Source organism: Geotrypetes seraphini, chromosome 1 (genome assembly GCF_902459505.1).
Source record: "Geotrypetes seraphini chromosome 1, aGeoSer1.1, whole genome shotgun sequence".
Classification (NCBI taxonomy): domain Eukaryota; kingdom Metazoa; phylum Chordata; class Amphibia; order Gymnophiona; family Dermophiidae; genus Geotrypetes; species Geotrypetes seraphini.
The window spans coordinates 8414585-8434077 of record NC_047084.1 but is presented as its reverse complement, the minus strand read 5'-3'; the positions used below and the strand labels follow the sequence as shown (position 1 = coordinate 8434077).

Below are 19493 nucleotides of genomic sequence, written 5' to 3'. Positions count from 1 at the left end.
AATTCTACAGAGTAGGGACAGTAATAGCAAAGTTATTGGAGCTCAACGTATTAATCGATTTTAAGGAAGGTATGACTAAGAGATTTTGGAAAGTTGAACGGAGAGATTTTGGAGTGCTATACGGGATTAAAACAATTAAAATTAATAAAATCAGGTTGATTATTCAGTTTAGTTGTGAGTGTTAAAAGTAAAATTTTGTAGCTAATTCTGTGTTCGAGCGTTGATCAAGAGGGGGGTGCAATCTTCCAACAATGTTAATATTGCAAGCTTTATTGTTAGTCAAGAGACTGCTAAGAAAGGCAAACCATACACAGACGGTGAGTACATTAAAAGTTGCTTTATAAATGCATCCGAAGAGCTATTCCAGGATTTTAAGAACAAGGCAGAAATTCTTTAAAAAATTAAAGTTACCACTGTCTGCTAAAATAGTAAAAGGTAGGATAATCAAAATGTCTTTGAATATAACCAATCAGCAAATCAAAGATCTTAAATTGGTTTCAGCTTTATCAATAGCTGTTGACGAGTCTTGTGACATAAATGACACAGCGCAAGTTTCACTCTTTGATTTATTTTAGGATTATTGTCACTGAAAGGTCAAACATGTGACAAGGATATTGCACATGCTGTCATTGAATGCATGAAGAAACATCGTATTCTACTCGATAAAATTGTTTCAGTTTCAACAGATGGGGCAAAAGTATGACCGGAGTGAGAAAAGGTTTTGTTTCTATTTTGAAGGAAAAAATTAATCACGAGATACTTGCTTACCATTGCATCATTCATCAAGGAGCGCTTTGTGCGCAGACATTTCCAGAAGAAATTTGCAATGTTATGGAATTGGTGATCAAGATTGTCAACACAATTGTAGCTAAAGCTCTTTATCATCACCAATTTAAAGAATTTTTAGTTGAAATGGAGAGTGAATACGCAGATTTTCTGCTGCACAATAAGGTACGTTGGCTTTTAAGAGGAAACATTTTAAAACGTTTCACTTCCTTATTATTAGAAATTAAAGCATTTCTCCTTGAGAAAAGTGTTGACTATCCTGAACTAACGGACGATCAATGGATCCAAAAATTTTATTTCATGGTAGATGTTACGTCTCATCTAAATAATCTTAATCGAAAACTACAGGAGAAAGGAAACACAATTTTTTCGATGCTGGAAGAAGTCATTTCATTCGAAAACAAATTATCCCTTTTTGCTCAAGATTTTGAAAGAGAAACATTAATTCATTTTCCGAGCCTGCTGAAACATCGCCAAGAAAATAACTCGGTAATTGACATTTACTATTTCAAAACAACAATTTTAAATATGAGGTAAGCTTTTCTATCAAGGTTTCAGAAATTCAGAAATAGCATGGCTAAGTTAGCCTTTGTTAAAAAACCTCTCAGTGCTGACGTAACAGAATTGAATTTCTTTCTTTTTAATATTGACATGGTAGTTTGAAATGCAATTACTGGAGTTAAAAAGCAAAGAATTATGGAGTTCAAAATTTGAATGCCTTAATGCTGATCTGGAAAAATTGGAGAAAAATAAATGTGATTTTAGTTCACAGCACAAGTGGTCTGCTTTGAAAGACTTGGAGAAGGAAGACATGATCATTTTCAACACCTGGAATAGTATTCCTGACTCATATGATCAGTTAAAAAACTAGCATGTGCTGTTCTTTCACTCTTTGGCTCAACAAATTCATGTGAACAATCTTTTTCAAGCATGAACCTTATCAAAAGTACATTGAGAAATTGTCTTATTGATGAGAACCTGGAATCCTGCTTGAAATAAAAAATGACGACACACAAACCTGACTTATCCAACCTTCCAAGGAAATGCAAGGTCATTGTTCACATTAAATGCGTGTTTTGTAATTTTTTTGTCAATAAATAAGATTATGATTATGATGATATCTAGTTTTATTTAATGTTAGTAGCTAGTTTAAACCGACTCCTAAAAACATGGTTTTTGAAAAGAAATTTGGCTCTCAAAAGAAATTTTAATTGTTGTACTGCAGATCTTTGGCTCTTTTGACTAATGAGTTTATCTACCAGTGACGTAGGAAACAGTGGGGTTATGTAGGCATATCAGCATGCTTTGTATAAAAGTCATAAAGCAGCATTTTGAAGAGTTTGAAGTTACTTTTATCAAGCCACATTAGGGCTTTTTAATGCCGGCCACTGCGGTAAAAGCTCTAATGCTCATAGGAATTCTATGAGCATCGGAGCTTTTATGGCAGCAGCCAGCGATTAAAAAAACCCTAACACAGCTTGATAAAAGAGGGACTTAATGTGAGCAAAATAAATGACCATGTGGAGGAACATAATCAAACTTCCATGGATGTCCAAATTAGAAATTCCACTGCTGGATGTCCAATATTCTGGGACCATAATCGATAGCTTAAATCAGGGGTCTCAAAGTCCCTCCTTGAGGGCCGTAATCCAGTCGGGTTTTCAGGATTTCCCCAATGAATATGCATGAGATCTATGTGCATGCACTGCTTTCAATGCATATTCATTGGGGAAATCCTGAAAACCCGACTGGATTGCGGCTCTCAAGGAGGGACTTTGAGATCCCTGGCTTAAATGATCACAGCTCTTGTATACTTATATATTTGTAAAAGTGCTCAGACCAAATAACCCTTTGTTTAGTGATGACACCAAACCGCGGTTAATATAGGGACCATCATAGCATTTTTACTGTCCCTGACCCAACCCTATTCCCTATTCAGTTGTAGCATTCATAAATTAGTTATCTCCCTATTCGGTTGTACCATAATCGATCGTACATCTATAAGAAATGTGGCAATTGATTATGGCATAGCTATACATCTAAATACTGCTACACAAACAAGCCTGTGCCATGCATCTAAATCTACCCATTGTATGACCCTCTTTACATATAAGTGTAGACATACAGGACGTCCATTATTCAATGTATTGGACATCTAGCATAGGTGTTCTGTTGGTCATCCTACTGGACGTATTGATGTTACTTCTAGGATCACAAACGTGGTATGCTTATATATACTATATATATAGCCCTGCACATGGAATCATGATTTTTGTGGCTGTTAGTTTATAGTGGTGTGAGGAGTGGTGGTTTTGGAGGGGAAAAAAAATGAGTTCTGACGGAAAGAGTAAAAGTCTTAGTGGTTATGAGAGAGCATGTGTGTGTGATAAAGGTGTTGTAAGAAAGGGTGTGATTGTGAGATTGAGTGTTCCCCCAGAGTGTCTCAGTGAGTGACAAAGAGTGAGGGAGGGAGTGAATCTGTGTGTGAGAGGGGTTATGGGGAAAGGAGAGAGACTAATTACACCAGGGCAGAGATGGAATGACTCTTGGAACTCTGCCTCTGGCACCAGAGGCATCTTTTCGAGCACCATGACCAGAGGCCCCTCCATTGTGACTCCACAAATACCTGGAGACATATCCGAAGTATCCTCCATAGGTGAGTGGCACCCTGTGCTCTCTACTATCGAAGTCAGGGTATCACTAATGACTTCTTAATATGAGGGGAGCCCTAGTTAAATAAGCCCCCACATGCCCTTCCCCTGCAAGCAGCCTCTTCCCAGTTGTCTAACACCACATTGGGATCATTGCAAAGCATCTCCTCATTGCAAAAAGGAAAATATGTGATCCTTACCCGTCTCTTTGACATCACTGAGAAGGCATAGGGCAAAATAAGTCATGAACAATCTATGAATAGAAAAAAAAAAACACTCCATATATTTCAGGAAGAAGTAGAATGCATGTGCTCTGTGCCCTCATTAATCAGCATGTGTTGTATAGCTGTATTTGATGGGAACCATCACAGTACATCATCATTTTCCCACTGCAGCACCACCAGATCCTAAAACCTAAAATGTTACCTATCTTTAGAAGGTAGCCCCCTTCCATATCACATGAACCCCTGTACTGATAATGATAATGCATGTGAAGCAACAAAGCCTATCACCTGACCCTATTCCCCACCAAATTGTGTCTTGCAGCAGCTTTGGGATATATCGGGATCTTGAACCCCTGAGGCGGCGATATAGGAAGGTCAACCGGGAAAACAGGGCCCTCATCTGGAAAACCAGGCAGGAACGTAAGTACCCTTGCAGCAACCCTACATCTGCCCTGGTCCCCTCCATCATGTGCTACTACATGTGATGTGCCTACCTCTTGTCTGCATCTCCAACCCCCTGCACACTCAATGTGTTGACATGGCAAGGACGAAGGCATATATGCCACAGTACCTATCAGCTGCATTAGGGGTGGAAGGGGTGGAACAAGAACCAATAGAGCTACAATCAAACTGTGCATATGCGACAGCAAATGAAAAAATATTGATCAGCATTATATATCTCTCTCCCGTGCATTGTGCAAGGGAAAACAGACTTCAGAGACCTGTCCCACACCCAGAGTATCAAATGATTTGACTAAGGAATAAGATCGGAAGCAGTAGTTCCCAGCCCTTTAATACCAAAAGTTTGGTTTGTGCAGGATGGTTCCCCGAAGTCCCTTTTCCCTTACACAATACTTGGGACAGATATATAATTGTGATCAATATCACTGCATTTGTTGCTACATATGCAGTTGGATCACAGCTACTTTGAGTGGTTATGACCAGCATCCATTTCACTGGTTAACATGAAATCACCAACAGTGGGTATTGAAGCCCCCAAATCTTTACACTGCAACACCTCAGCCCTAGCCCTTAGCTTGTTGCAAAGAAATGCCATTCCTAACAATTTATCCCCGTAAATATCATGATCCATAATACTAATCGACTATCCCTTTAAATGCAGAACCGTCCCAAGCTCTGTCGGTTTTTGTCCAGAGTAAATCTTACTGTTTTTCATTTTTATTGTGGTTGACAACTGGAGCTTCAGTGATCTGCTGCACTTCATTTTAAATGTAGCACACATGACTTACGCGGGCCATGGTTAGAACTGTCAGTCACATTTACTGGTTATAAACTGAAAATCAAAACTTGTCTTTTTGCTTCTGAGTTGATTAGCATGCTTACAGCGGACTCTGGAACTGCTAATAGTGCTCAGTCAGCACTGCTAGAAATAGATTTAGCACGCCTCCCGAATGCAAGCATTATCTTCACTGAGTGATTTTCTAGTAGCTTTTGCACATTCTCATATGCCGTACAGTATTATGTTGAGCATTTCAGGTCTTTGGCACAGAATAAAAAGTCGTTATAACATGAAACCATAACTCATTCAGCTGTTATCTATTATTCCAGGGAACCGGCTCCTCACCTCAAGTGTTGGATAAAGAACACTGATAACTGTCAGTTTCACAGGTTTTTATGGTGCATTTCATCCTGCTTCACTCAATTTATACTGCATTTTATGCCCTTTTATTTATTTAAAATAAAAACCTGGTGTTAACACTTGTTGTTCTATTGTCTCATGCTTTCAATAGCAATTTCAATACAGCATTGTACAGATTTACTATAGCAGAGAGAAAGAGCATCAATCCAGAGTGGCTGAAGAATATACTTGATCACATGAGTCAGCACTGAATAATCTAGTATAATTCAAGCGTATTGTAATTGGTTATCCATTTCTATTATGATGTATTTATGGATTCAATGCTTCTTTCAACAGATGAGCAAACACCCCTTATTTTGTTATTCAACAATTAGCAGATAATAGGTCAGATGTATGAAGGGTTATTCCCCCCCACCACACACCCACACCATTCTGTCTTTAGAATGAAAGCTCAGTAAATCAGAAAAATCACTGTAATACAAAGAACAGTATTATTTTTAGTCTGTTTGAAAATATATTGATGTTATATATATATATATATATATTTATAGGTGAATCCAAAACAACAAAAGTGGAACAATAGTCCCTGGATGTCACAGATGTTTGATGCAAAGTTTATTATGATAAAAATATAATTAAAAAACCATCAAAACTGAAAAATCTTGAGTATAGAACCAAAATATACCAAAGTACAGGGGTCCAGGGGAGATCTGGGAAATTACAGACCAGTAAGCCTGACTTCAGTGTCAGGCAAAATGGTGGAAACAATTATAAAAAATAAAATTGTGGAATACGTAGACAAATATGATTTAATGGGTTCAGCTAAGGGAGATCTTGCTTTACCAATTTGCTTGACTTCTCTGAAAGTGTGAATAAACATGTAGACAAAGGTGAGCCAATTGATGTAGTATATTTAGATTTCCAGAAAGCTTTTGACAAAGTTCCTTATGAAAGGCTCCTGAGAAAATAAAAGAGTCATGGAATAGGTGGAAAAGTTCAGTTGTGGACCAGGAATTGGTTATTGGAGAGAAAAATTGGAGGTTTAAATGGTCATTTTTTTCAATGGAGGAGAGTAAATGTGGAGTGCCACAGGGATCTGTACAGGGACCAGTACTATTTAACTTATTTATAAATGATCTAGAAATTGGAACGATGAATGAAGTGATTAAATTTGCAGATGACACTAAACTGTTCAAAGTTGTAAAAACATATACAGATTGTGAAAATTTGCAGGCAAACCTTAGAAAATTGGAAGACTGGGCATTCAAGTGGCAGATGAAATTTAATGTAGACAAATGCAAAGTGATACACATGGGAAGAATAATCCAAATTACCGTTACCAGATGCTAGGTTCCACCTTGTGGATTAGCGCCCAAGAAAAAGATCTGGTTGTCATTGTAGACAGTATAATTAAGCCTTCCGCCCAATATATGGGGGCAGCCATAAAAGCAAACAAGATGCTAGGAATTATTAAAAAAAGGGATGGTTAACAAGACTAAGAATATTATAATTCCTCCGTATCGCTCCTTGGTGCAACCTCAGCTGGAGTATTAAGTACATAAGTAGTTGCCTCCGCCGGGGCAGACCAGAGGTCCATCCCGCCCAGCGGTCCGCTCACGCGGCGGCCCATCAGGCATATTGCCTGAGCAGCGGTCCCTGACTAATTTTATACCTACTTATCTCTAAACCTTCCACTGCTCTTATCTGTACCCCTCAATCCCATTGTCCTCCAGGAACCTATCCAGGTCTTCCTTGAAACCCTGTACTGTGCTATTTCCTATCACGGCCTCCGGAAGGGTGTTCCATGTGTCCACCACCCTCTGTGTGAAAAAGAATTTCCTTGCGTTTGTTCTAAACCTGTCCCCCTTCAATTTCATCGAGTGACCCCTTGTTCTTGTGGTTTCTTTCAAATTGAAAAATCTGTCCTTGTCAACCTTTTCGATGCCCCTCAGGATCTTGAAGGTCTCTATCATATCTCCTTTGAGTCTCCGCTTTTCCAGGGAGAACAGCCCCAGCTTCTTCAGTCTGTCAGTGTATGTAAGGTTTTCCATACCCTTAATCAGTTTAGTTGCTCTTCTCTGGACTCCCTCAAGCATTGCCATGTCCTTTTTGAGGTACGGTGACCAGTACTGTACACAGTATTCCAGATGCGGGCGCACCATAGCCCGGTACAGTGGCAGGATGACTTCCTTCGTTCTGGTCGAGATACCCTTCTTAATGATACCTAACATTTGGTTTGCTTTCCTCGAGGCTGTGGCGCACTGTGCCAACGCCTTCAATGTCGTGTCTACCATCACTCCCAGGTCTCTTTCCAGCTTACTGACCCCTAGCATTGATCCCCCCATTTTGTAAGTGAACATGGGGTTCCTTCTACCTATATGCATGACCTTGCATTTCCCTACGTTGAAGCTCATTTGCCACTTTTTCGCCCATTCTTCCAGTGTCGTAAGATCCCTTTGGAGATCCTCGCAATCTACCGTGGTTTCAACCTTGCTGAATAGTTTGGTGTCATCTGCGAATTTGATGACCTCACATTCAGTATTCAGTATTGGTCTCCTTTTCTCAAGAAAGATAGAGTGGCACTCGAAAAGGTTCAATGAAGAGTAACCAAGATGGTAAAGGGGATGGAACTCCTCTGGTATGAGGGAAGACTAAAAAGGCTAGGGCTCTTCAGCTTGGAAAAGAGACGGCTGAGGGGAAATATGATTGGAGTCTACAAAATCCTGAGTGGTGTAAAACGGGTACAAGTGGATTTTTCACTCCATCAAAAATTACAAAAAATAGGGGATACTCGATGAAGTTACAGGGAAATACTTTTAAAACCAATAGGAGGAAATGTTTTGTCACTCAGAGAATAGTTAAGCTCTAGAACGCATTGCCAGAGGTTGTGGTAAGAGCGGATAGCGTAGCTGGTTTTAAGAAAGGTTTGGACAATTTCCTTGAGAAAAAGTCCATAGTCTGTTATTGAGACAGACATGGGGGAAGCCACTGCTTGCCCTGGATTGGTAGCATGGAATGTTTCTACTCTTTGGGTTTTTGCCAGATACTAGTGACCTGGACTAGATGAACCATTGGTCTGACCCAGTAAGGCTATTCTTATGTTCTTAAAGTCATTTTACAAACCACTAATTGCTCAAAGAAATGGTAATATAAACTGGACCCTACATGGGCCATGTTAGGCAGAACATTGCCTTCTTCAGGGGTCCTTTAACAACTTCTGTGCCATTGTTTTATTTTAATTTTGGGCCATTGAAATTTATTAAGTAGAAACAAGACTTCAGGAAATAGAAAGAGGGGAGTAATTTCACAACAGGTGCCCATATGAGAAGTCCAGAAAAGATGCTTTTTAACCCTATTTTATAAAGGATTGATTGACCTTCTGCTCCTGAATCTCTAGTTTATTTCATATGAGCGTTAGATCATTTACTGTAACTCACCAGCTTGTGGAAACAGGTACTACCACTGCTTTATAAAATGATCCCTAAATTAGTACCCAGCCTTTCTCAAGTGGTAAAGATGGCTGGGAAATTCATTTACATACACCATAATAGTCTCCAAGAAATCATTTTGCAAATGGTGGCACCCCATAAATTATTTCCAACTTGGTATTTGCATAGGAATATAAAGGTAAAATAGGCAAAAGTACATAAGCATCACCTTACAAAGATAAAACAAATGGCCATCAATCTCATGTACCTGGCAAGATTTCAAAAGAACAAAACAGATTTTATGCTCCTTATCCCAGGAATAAGCAGAGTTAAAAAAAGTTTGGATAATTTCCTAAAACAAAAGTCCTTAAGCCATTATTAAAATGGACTTGCAGAAATACACTGTTTATTCCTAGGATAAGTAACATAAAATCCTTGGGATGTTGGCCGGTACCTGTGGCCTGGGTTGGCCACTGTTGGAAATAGGATACCAGGTTTGACGGACGTTCAGTCTGTTCCAGAACGGCAACTCTTATGTTCTAATTTCCCAAGTCCATCTTAATAATAGTTTATGGAGTTTTCTTTTCAGAACTTGTTCAAACCTTTATAAAAACCTGCTAAGCTAACTGTTTTTACCACATTCTCTGGCAATGAATTCCAGAGTTTAATTGTACATTGAAAGAAGAAATACAAGGATGAATCAAAAATTAAAGGCAATTGTTAAATTACATGATAACCAGAACAGAGCTAGCCAAATGCAACATATATGCTTATACATTGCCTGTTAAATAGTTTGTCCAAGTACAATGTAGCACTCAATCTTTAGTTATGTGACAGCCATGAGGTCAGAAACATGGACACTTCATTGCAAGATTGCACCATCACACTTGCAGTAGTGTGCTTTCTTTGGGCAGAGGGAGTGAAACCTGTGGAAATTCACCATAAGATATTGACTCACTATGGACAAGAAAAAGTCTATAAGTGGGTAAAAAGGTTTAAAGCGGGAAGAACAAGTATAACCAATGAAGGTCGTTCTGGTCGCTTATTAATATCACTCACACAAGAGCACATTGACAGGGCAGATGTCTTGATTAGAGAAGACCTATAGATAATGGTGTCTCAATTGGCTGCAAATTTGGATATCAGCTATCTATATGCATTTGCCATAATGCATGGTGACTTGGGATAAAAGAAAGCAGGAGCACAATGGGTTTCCAAACAGCTTACAGTGCGTAGAGGTTGCAACCCGATTCCTGAGAAGGTATGAAGAAGATCCAAGAATTCTGGAGAGAATTGTCATCGGCGCCGAAACAGGGGTACATCACTTCTACCTGGATAACAAAAGACAAAGCACGATGAAGTAAAGGAAGCAGCTGAAAAAATTATCTGCAGAAATTCAGAAGCTAGTCAAACAATACAACAAATATGTTGTCTTGCATGGGGACAATATATAAAACAGGAGAACCAAATCCACAAACTCAAAGACGTAAAACTAGGAGTGGAAATGTCCTATAAAAATGGTGGACTCAATTTAATTCTTAAATGTACTTTTATTCATGTGTCCCCCCCCCCAAAAAAAAAAGTACATTTAAGAATTAAATTGAGTCCACCATTTTTATAGGACATTTCCACTCCTAGTTTTACGTCTTGCATGGGGACAACATGAAAAAGTGATACGTTCAATTGTTCAGTTACTTCTATTAAAGCCGTTAAATGTATTTTGCCTTTACTTTTTGATTTACCCTCGTATTTACTCTCCAAATTATTTAAAATTTACTACTTAGCAAGCTTCATTTCATGATCCCTAGTATTTTTATTTTCGGAAAGAAGCAATTCATATCTACTCATTCTATTCTACTTAGCATTTTATGTAATGTAATGTAATGTAATTTATTTCTTATATACCGCTACATCCGTTAGGTTCTAAGCGGTTTACAGAAAATATACATTAAGATTAGAAATAGGAAAGGTACTTGAAAAATTCCCTTACTGTCCCGAAGGCTCACAATCTAACTAAAGTACCTGGAGGGTAATAGAGAAGTGAAAAGTAGAGTTAGAGGAAAAATAAAAATAAAATAAACATTTTAACAGGATTTTAGTTTCCAGAAAAAGGGCTTCTTCAGGGAAGAGACTTGGCCGACAGTCCCAGGATGTCTATGTCTCCTCCCCTGCGATGTTCTCCCATCCATGCATTCCCTCCCAGACACACTGCCCGTGCCCCAGCCGCTCCAAGGAGGCTGCCCCAGATGAGGCCCACGATGAATGCAGGATTCTCTCCTCTGCGGGAAAGCCGCCCGGGGCCGACAGTCGATCTTCATAGCGGATTGCAGGGGGGGAAGAGTTCACACTCTTGGTAGGATCGGGTCTGTGTTCTCTCGGTGGTTGTGGCTGGTCTCGTTGCTGCTTAGGTGTAAAAGCAGTTGATCTCCACTGCTGCTGATATTTAAAAGCAAGAAACAAACTAGTAAAGGAACCCACTAGCTACTTCAAAATTCTTTTCATTAGGTGGTGCTCAGATTCCAAGATGGAAATAAAGAGTTCAGTATGGGGACCAAACCCCTATGAAAACTCTTATGGTATCTATCATTGCACCGTATGGAAAAGATGTTTTAAAGTGCTCACAAGGTGAACTCATAATATGCTCAGAGTCTTTAGAAATACTGAATGAATGTCCAGTCTTTGTATGAATTTCAATATGTAACAGCTTCAAAATATGCAAATATTCAAAAAAAGGACTTAGCTGAAGAATACTGAAAGCGTGGATGATTGCTGGGTCCTGACGCGTTTCGCCGCCCTGGCTTCCTCAGAGAACCCGCAGCTTTCAGGCTTGTATTCAAAAACTTGTCCCGCTCTCAAATTCCTCGCCTCCACGTCCTAGTCTCTGTGAGCTCTGTGAGACTAGGACGTGGAGGCGAGGAATTTGAGAGCGGGACAAGTTTTTGAATACAAGCCTGAAAGCTGCGGGTTCTCTGAGGAAGCCAGGGCGGCGAAACGCGTCAGGACCCAGCAATCATCCACGCTTTCAGTATTCTTCAGCTAAGTCCTTTTTTTGAATATTTGCATATTTTGAAGCTGTTACATATTGAAATTCATACAAAGACTGGACATTCATTCAGTATTTCTAAAGACTCTGAGCATATTATGAGTTCACCTTGTGAGCACTTTAAAACATCTTTTCCATACGGTGCAATGATAGATACCATAAGAGTTTTCATAGGGGTTTGGTCCCCATACTGAACTCTTTATTTCCATCTTGGAATCTGAGCACCACCTAATGAAAAGAATTTTGAAGTAGCTAGTGGGTTCCTTTACTAGTTTGTTTCTTGATACGGTTCATTTAGGAACTCTTTTGCTTTTTGAATTTACCCAGTTGTTTATATTGGGATATTTAAAAGCAGGCAGATTGATCTCTCCAATGGACTGCAGGGGGAGGAGTTCACAATCCTGGCAGGATCGGGTCTGTGGGCTCTTGGTGGTTGCGGTAGGTCTCGCTGCTGCTTGTATGTAAAAGCAGTTGTTTTTCTACTGCTGCTGATATTTAAAGCAGGTAGATTGATCTCTTAAAAGGGATATAAGGGGAGGAGCTCTCGATAGTGGCGGCTGGTCTTGGTGCTGTTTAGGTGTAAAAGCAGTTGATCTCCCAATGCTGCTGATATTTAAAAGCAGGCAGATTGATCTCTCCAACGAATTGTATGGTGAAGAGCACACACGCCTGGCAGGATTGGGACAAAGGCTCTCGATAGTGGCGGCTGGTCTTGGTGCTGCTTAGGTGTAAAAGCAGTTGATCTCTTACTTCTGATGATATTTAAAAGTAAGCAGATTGATTTTTCCAACGGAATGCTGGGGGAAGAGCTTACTTGTCTGGCTGGATCAGGGCAAAGGGCTCTCGGTAATGGTGGCTGGTCCTGTTGCTGCTTAGGTGTAAAAAACAGTTGATCTTCCTAGTGGACTGCAGAGGGAGGTGGAGCTCACACTCTTGGTTGGATCGGGTCTGTGGGCCTCAATTATATCTCCCCTCAGCTGCCTCTTCTCCAAACTGAAATGCCCTAGCTTTTTAGCCTTTTTTTCATAGGGAAGTCATCCCTTCTCTTTCTACTGGATCTACTTTAACTGCACACCAGGATACAAATTGTGAATCTGCTCATATACTGTAGTTTATGTTATTTTATGTCCATGCCCTCTTGTTTATGTGGGCAGAACTCAAAGATCTATGTTCTCATACCTGAATAAGCACAAAAAGTTTACTTTGCACTATTACTGTACCACTGGTGTCGCATTGAGCTCCAGAAGCCCATTCATTCATAAGTTGTGAACTGTTTCTCCTGGAAGTTTGAACGAAACTGTTGAATGGAAAACTCTTTTTGTTTGATTTCTTTTTATCAGATGATCAGTAGCTGATTGGTTCCTCATTGTGGGGTTGATGCTCAAAAGCTTGCCGTGGAAGTAAGACTGGTTATAGCCAGTCTTACTTGAAAGGCATCTCAACCTCTGATGCTCTAAAGGGTTCTCGGGGCTTTTACCAATTGAAGTAGCAGCCACCAATAACCCTACACTAATTCATTAGAAAGAGCTCATTAGTATTAAAATGAGCATTTCTTGTAATATACAGAAGGTAATGCCAACCTCTTACTGTGCAAAATTTATGGCAGGTCTGAGCTGCCTATAGCTGTTTGTTAATGTTTTGTGTGAGTGTGTGTCCCACACTTATGGTCAAAATGCAATTGTTAGGCACAGGACACACACTCACACAAAACATGCACAACATGTGTGTCCATATTATGGTTGAAACCAACATTTTTTTTAAAAAAAATAAACACAAAAATAAACTTGCTGAAGAGCTCCGGCGATCAGGACCTGTACTGGGCCTGCACACAAGAGCTGCTCCTACCACTCAATTCCTGTGAGTAGGCGCTAGGCACAGATCCTCCCCCTTTCACTGGGATACTCAGCACAGATAGGATGCACATAGTTTGCATGCTGTTTATGCTGAACATACCTCAGCAAAAGAAAATTGCTCCCAACCCAGTACTTTTTGCCAGGTTGCTGGAGCTTTGTGCATCCTGTCCTGTGTGCTTGTATAAATGGTTAACAGTCATTTTTTGTTCTTTATTCCCTAGAATTAGTGGAAGGAATACTTGCAAACTGAAGAACTTAATGCAGTTTTTTGATTCTGTAAGTATGAATTTATTTATTTTTTTTTTTTTTTATAAAGGAAGATAAAAATGTTTATGATTTCAATCATATTTTCTAATTTCTTTTATTGTAGATCAAACATAATTTGGAAAAATATCATGATGCAGGGCAGAAGGCTTGAAATATGATTATGTCAGTGTTGTGACCTGTTAAAGTGCAATTTTTAAATTAAGTATTTTCTTTTTGATATTTTGGAAAAGCAAAAAAATATTTTTTTTTTGCACTAAAGTAATAGCATTTGGAACCTAGGATAATACCAGGTGGACTTTACAGTCTATGACCCAGAAATATCAAAGAAGAGACAAGTTAATTTGATCATGCATTTTTAATGGTTATAACTAATGGGCAGACTGGATGAATCATTCAGGTCTTTATCTGTCGTCATTTACTATCACGATACTATGATAGGATGGCCTCATACTTGGGCTAGATTTTTCTAATGAAAGTGGTTTGTTTTTGGGAAATGTTCCGAGATATTTATATAAAGCTATTGTGTTCATACACCATAACAAAATAGAAAGTGGAATTATTATTCTGGATCTAACCAAGTTCATTCCAACATATAAAATGATTAAAAAAAGCTGCCAATTGGGCAAATAATAAAGCTAGACAACTTATGCAGCAAGTCAATATCAATGTAATAATCAGTTGTATAAAGACCCTATACGGTTCATGTTTCAGCTAATGGAAAGTCTTCTTCAGGGCTCCAGTGATCTGCTGCCAGCAATAATTGAAGCAATGCTACAGAACTGTTAAAAAGATTCAGTTGGTACTGTCTATTGAAATTTCCAAACTTCCATAGAAGTGAAGTGGCTATCATGTTGATATTCATACATTATATTGGAACTTTCTTGATATCGCCTTTATAAAACAGCCTTTCAGATCCAGCCCCAATAATACTCAAATGCTGATACATAAATTCACACTTGTTCCATCGAAGGTAAAAATTTCTGCATGTACTCTATGGCCCAGATTCTGTAAATGGCGTCCCAATTGTAGGCGGCCAACTGCTGCCTAACCAGACAATCAGGACACATGATTTCTAAAAAAAAAACCTCCTGAGGCAGGCTGCCTACATTGGAGGTACCTACAGGAGCCTAGGGAGGCGCGCAAGCCTGTCTAAGCTTGCCTAAAGCTAGGTGTGGGCATGGTTTGGCTGGGAAGTAGAGGCCAACTGAATAGGTTAGTGGGGGGGGGGGTTCTGTGTAGTGGGAGATAGGGTTAGTGGGGGGCATTCAGGGGGTTCACAGGGGTGGGGGGCCATCTTCGGCAGGAGGGCTTGGGATCCCTCCTGCCGGTATTCATGGGGGAGGGGAGGGTATCGGGGTGCCGTCTTTAGCAAGAGGGCTTGGGATCCCTCCTGCCGGTATTCGTGGGGGAGGTGTCATGGTGCCATCTTCAGCAGGAGGGCCTTGGCACCCTCCTGCCTGTTTGGGGTTTTGTTGGGGGGGGTCACGATCATGATCGCAGCAGGAGAGATTAGGCATCTCTCCTGACGCGATCGTTATGGTGGGGAGGATGGGGAGGTTGTCGCAGGTTACAGGATTTTGTAACCGGTGTTGTTTTTTGTATTTTAAAGCTTTTTCAACCTGATCTGTTTAAAACTGTTGCACATAGATTTAAAATCTAATGGGGTTTGTATTTTTGCATACAAGTTATCAGTAACATTGGTATTCGCACAACTCCATCATACATACAACTAATTAAAGCAAGACACAACAATTTTATTAATTGCAAAGCACGGGCCGTAGCTTTATTAAACTCATTCATCAATGCATCATATAACTATAACATTTTCCTTACAGAAATAATTCAGTGTAGCTTCACAACGACAACCTTGGAGCTATTTGGTATCGAACTAGCCCTTCTCACAAATCTCACCCCCTGGTGCTAATTGGTGTCGAATTAGCCCAGCTCACAAAATTCCTCATATTCCACTAATTCTCCACTTCCCCCAGCAAGACTCATAGTGTCGCAGAGTCATGCCACCACCCATGACACTTTCGCACATGAGCAGAGTAAGCACATAACATGTAACTTCTTAAGCAACACTGTTCACAATTTATCCCCATATACAACATTCCCGCCCCAAGCTGGGATCAACCCTGTCCCAAATCCACCCAAACCAAGACCCACCAAAATAGGTAGGGTGGGAAGGGAACAAATTCAAAACCTACCTACGCACATCCTCCCACACTTCCCAAAAATAATAATTATACTGCCAATTTTTTTCCCTAAGCCAAAACCCCACAATTTTACTTTCCCAATCAAAACTTCATACCTTCACTAACTACCCAATCCCTTAGCCTTAGCACCCCAACTACCAATCCCGTCCCATTTACCACAAGCCTATCACTCTCTACTCTCTGACATTCCATCCCCCCCTACTTTAATTCTCGACAGGTTGGCACAGCCACTGTTATCAGCTTACAGCTAAAACTGTAAGCTCACATATAGTGAGAGTGTTTACATGATTCCAACTGAAGGCAGGAATTTTCAATGGTCCACAGATCATACAACTTATAAATGACCCACATTTCATAACATCAGTTAATGAAATTGAATCATTTGCCTGGTCTTCATTTGTTCTTGTTATGAAAAACTTTCTTAGCAACAAGAAGGCAGACAACTACATATAATTAGTTGAGGATATGTTCTTTCATTTCAACAGGCTTGGCTGTAACATGAGTGTTAAAGTCCATTATCTGCACGGTCACTTAGATTGCTTTCCAGAGAACCTTGGTGACTTAAGCGAAGAGCAACGTGAAAGATTTCACCAAGACATAAAAACAATGGAAGCTAGATATCAAGGAAGATGGTATACACATGATGGCAGACTATTTTTGAAATCTTATGTGGGATTGTCCTGGCAGATCCCACTCTTGGAAGTCTTACAAAAAGAGCTTCTTGTGCATCAAATGACTGGAAAGATTGTATTATAAACTTGTGCTTTCAGTATATATAAGTAGATTTTCATGTTGAACACTTTTCTTTTAATTTTTAATATATTTCCTTCATGCTTCAAAGATATTAATTTAAACATTATATTAAAATATCTTGATTTTTTTAAATGGGCGAGCAGAGTGAAGAGTGGTATATAGCACATGTTCTGAATCTCAAAAGCTAGAGCTGATAGTGGAAAACTGGTGCCATGTTTGGAATCAGCAGGTAAAATATATCCAGAAACAGGTCTAGCATTTGAGGCATCCGAATGAGTGTTGGCTAGTGTTATTTTTCATTTTGTCTATTCCATCACAGGTGTCTTCTCTGTTGTAGATAACAGTGTTATGTTTAGAGAGGCAAATATTTGCAGCTAACCCCTCTGAAATATAGTTCAGAAAATAAAGTTCATTTCTGGTTAATAAGAATTGCTCTAGTTTGAATATTCAAGAATGCTAGACCCACTCAGATACACACACAATATACTGTATATATTGTATATGCCCTTCAAAATTGTTAGGCTTTTATCCAGAACGATTAAGATAGAAAATATAATACTACTTTGTTTACAACTATAATTATGCTACTTCAAACCATTAGTTTACTTCATTATTTTTTACAGCAGATTTCAAGATATGAGATGGTGCAACAAGAGCAGCTTATTATTTTCCAAGCTGCAGAAACAGAGTAGGATTGTTGTTTATTTTTCATAAACTGGCATCAGCTGTAAGCAGATGCTCAAGAAAAAAAGTGATCATTTTGTTGTTCATTTTTCTATCTATCTATTTATCTATCTATCTAGAAAGCAAGAGAGAGAGAGAAATGCAAATGTGCACAGAAAAATATTTCAGTTCAGTTCAGTTTTGCATTAATTGTCCATATGGTTTGTTTTCTGATATCAAATCATTTGTTACATTCATTTTGTTTGTTTCCAGTAGTCAATGGAGCAAGCAAGTCTTTAAAGGGGGGGGGAGGGGGGCTGCCATTCATTTTTATTGAAGATTGCTTAAAACTTGCTGGCACAAATCTGCCAAAGATGTGTCAACTCTCAAAGTCATTAAAGTGGCTGCAGACCCCGTAACACCAAAAGAAGTGCAAAGAGCATTAAGCTAACAGCGGCATGAAGATTCCGAGACATTTACTTAGAGCACTGAGGCATTGGGAGAGGAATAAACTAGGATTAACCTTTGCTGGAATACAACAAGCCATTAGGAAAGGGGCAAAATTGTTCCAACGTTGGCTAGAAGACCCTAAAGCAGGAGTCCCGTATGCCATCGAGTCATTTTCCTGAATCTTAAGATTTTTGTCCCAGCATGAGAATTTTTAAGGTTCAAGGGGAATAAGATACCCTCACGAACAACTTAGATAAGATGCTATGAGGCTGGAAAGAGATCAGAGATTGATTACAAAGGATGACCCTTCCCCCAAACTGTGGAGCATTATTTCACCTGTGCATCCTGAACTATTTTCTACTGCATTACTCTGCCACTATGGGCACCAATGGTGTGGCACTAGCCCCACTTCCTCAAGTGACATCACAAATGTGGGCCAAAAGTGTTGTTTTTTTTAAAATGTTAAGACAAATACAAATAAAGGGCCTCTTTTACAAAGCCAGGTGGCAAATGCTCCAACACCCATTCAATCCTTATGGGCGCTGGAGCATTTACTACATCGGCCTGTATTACCGGGCTTTGTAAAAGAGGGGGATAATAATCATGCACATCACACAGCTGTTTCACATATAGAGTATTAACTACCATCACGCCTAATCTTGTGTCATTCAAGGAGTTTTATGTGCTGATGCCTTTTCTTTTAATTAATGCCAGATCAATATGTAGCATTAACAAACTAGAAATTTTCAGAGATTTAGATGAGCATTCAGAGTTTGACATGATTTTCACTATTGAAACTGGTTGTGTGTCATTGAAGGTCCTAGGCTCCACTTCTTAGTGTTCCCTGGTTAAAGTGCTCAAGAACTACACGTAAGGGTGGTGGGTTCTGGTATTATATAAAATTTGTCTAACAATCCATTGTTAGGCTGTTGCCATTTATAACGTTCCCCTGATATTTATCACTCATCCTTGGATGATATGTTGGAAGTAATTGTTCAACATTGGCTGAATTTTAATGATAATGGCGTACTGGGAGATATTAATTTACATGTAGAAGATATTGAGGACTCAAAAGCAACTTGCTTTAAGGATTTAAAGTCTTCTATAGGTCTTAGCTGGATAATCACCTCAATAACCCTGATGTGGGACATGCTTTAGATCAGGGGTGTCCAACCTTTTGGCTTCACTGGGCCGCATTGGCTGAAAAAAATGTTTCTGGGGCCGCACAAACTTTCAAACGCTGCAACAAGACACAGGAGGGAGCCGGCAAGATAGTAAACACCCGGGGGCAGCAGAGGAAAACACTGCATTGCCCTCAATCGGGGCCGCACAAAATACTTCACAGGGCCGCAGGTTGGACACCCCTGCTTTAGATGGTCTTTTTACTTTGGTTAATACCAACCATCAGCAGTTAGTTAGAGATACAATATATCTATCTTGTATATCTGTTTCACTTCTGATATGGTCAGACGACAGTAAGATAGAATTTATTATCTTTATACATGGAGAAACCCCTTCATTGAAAACATATTAATCAGATGGTAAATGGATTAGGAGGC

The 19493-nt window shown here is 39.5% G+C and overlaps 1 long non-coding RNA gene across 1 annotated transcript; it reads left to right on the top strand.

Moving 5' to 3' along the window:
* The first annotated feature begins 2535 nt into the window (after positions 1-2535).
* On the top strand, positions 2536-17250 carry LOC117348003. Its single transcript, XR_004536891.1, has 4 exons — positions 2536-4081; positions 5231-5277; positions 13807-13861; positions 16554-17250. It is a non-coding gene; the product is annotated as an uncharacterized LOC117348003 (long non-coding RNA).
* Positions 17251-19493: the final 2243 nt, after the last annotated feature.